The following is a 2,104-nucleotide window of genomic DNA, read 5'->3' as shown; positions in this document are numbered from 1 at the left end:
CTCCGCAAAACCCCATCCAAGGGTCAACAGCCTCAGAGATCAAAACTAGACAAACTCATGAAGATGAGAAAGAATCAACAAAAAGATGCTGTAAACCCAAAAGGCCAGAGTGCCTCTTCTCCTCCAAATGATTGTGCCTCTCCAGAAAGGGTGCAGAGCTGGACGGAGGAAGAGATGGATGAATTGACAGAAGTAGGCTTCAGAAGATGGGTAACAAAAAAACTCCGCTGAGCTAAGGGAGCATGTTCTAACCCAATGCAAGGAAACTAAGAACCTTATTAAAAGGTTAGAGGAGCTGCTAACTAGAATAATCAGTTTAGAGAGGAACATAAGTGAGCTGATGGAGCTGAAAAACACTGTACAAGAACTTTGTGAAGCATACACAAGTATCAATAGCCAAATCAACCAAGCAGAAGAAAGGATATCAGAGTTTGAAGACAACTTTGCTGAAATAAGGCATGCAGACAAGATTAGAGAAAAAAAGAATAAAAAAGGAATGAACAAAGCCTCCAAGAAATATGGGACTTCATAAAAAGACTGAGCCTAAAATTGATTGGAGTACCTGAAGGAGACGAGGAGAATGGAAACAAGCTGGAAAACACAACTTCCCCAACCTAGCAAGACAAGCCAACATTCAAATTCAGTAAATACAGAGAACACCACTAAGATACTCCATGAGAAGATCAACCCCAAGACACATAATCATTAGATTCTCCAAGGTCGAAATGAAGGAAAAAGTGTTAAGGGCAGTCAGAGAGAAAGGTCACATAACCTACAAAGGGAAGCCCGTCAGACTAACTAACAGCAGACTTCTCAGCATAAGCTCTACAAGCCAGAAGAGAGTGGGGGACAATATTCAACATTCTTAAAGAAACGAATTTTCAAACCAGAATTTCATATGCAAACAAACTAAGCTCCATAAGCGAAGGAGAAATAAATTCCTTTACAGACAAGCAAATGCTGAGGGATTTCGTTACCACCACACCTGCCTTGCAAGAGCTTCTGAAAGAAGGACTAAATATGGAAATGAAAAAAATGGCAGGGCACAGTGGCTCACGCCTGTAATGCCAGCACTTCGGGAAGCCGAGGCAGGCGCATCACAAGGTCAGGAGATTGAGACCATTCTGACTAACATGGTGAAACTCCATCTCTACTAAAAATACAAAAGAATTAGCTGGGCGTGGTGGCGGGCACCTGTAGTCCCAGCTACTCAGGAGGCTGAGGCAGGAGAGTGGCATGAACCTGGGAGGCAGAGCTTGCAGTGAGCTGAGATCACGCCACTGCACTCCAGCCTGGGCGACAGAGCAAGACTCCATCTCAAAAAAAAAAAAAAAAAAAGGAAAAAAAAAAAAAAAAAAAGGAAAAAAGCATAAAAAAAACAAAAAAAAAAAAAAAAAAAAAAAAGGAAAAGAAAAGAAAACAGGTAACAACCACTACAAAACACACCAAAATATAAAGACCAATGATATTATGAAAAACTGCATCAACTAGTGTGCAAAATAACCAGATAGCATCATGATTATAGGATCAAATTCTCATATAACAATACTAACCTTAAATGTAAATGGGCCAAATGCCCCAATGAAAAGACACAGACTGGCAAATTGGATAAAGCGTCAAGACCCATTGGTGTGCCGTATTCAGGAGACCCATCTCATGTCCAAAGACACACATAGGCTCAAAATAAAGGGATGGAGGAAAGTTTACCAAACAAATGGAAAGCAAAAAACAGCATGGATTGCAATCCTAGTCTCTGACAAAACAAACTTTAAACCAATAAAGATCAAAAAAGACAAAAGGGCTTACACACAGGTAAAGGGTACAATTCAATGAAAAGAGCTAACAAATCTAAATATATATGCACCAAATGCAGGAGCACCCAGATTCATAAAACAAGTTCTTAGAGACCTACAAAGAGACTTAGACTCCCACACAATAATAGTAGGAGACTTTAACACCCAACTGTCAATATTAGACATATTGACAGGGCACAAAATTAACAAGGATATTCAGGACTTGAAGTCAGCTCTGGATCAAGTGGACCTAATAGACAGCTACCAAACTCTCCACCCCAAATCAACAGAATATGCATTTTCTCACCGCC

The sequence above is a fragment of the Rhinopithecus bieti genome, unplaced genomic scaffold (assembly GCF_001698545.2).
Source record: "Rhinopithecus bieti isolate Rb0 unplaced genomic scaffold, ASM169854v2 scaffold_83724, whole genome shotgun sequence".
NCBI classification, from domain to species: domain Eukaryota; kingdom Metazoa; phylum Chordata; class Mammalia; order Primates; family Cercopithecidae; genus Rhinopithecus; species Rhinopithecus bieti.
Note: the sequence above shows the minus strand (reverse complement) of the source record.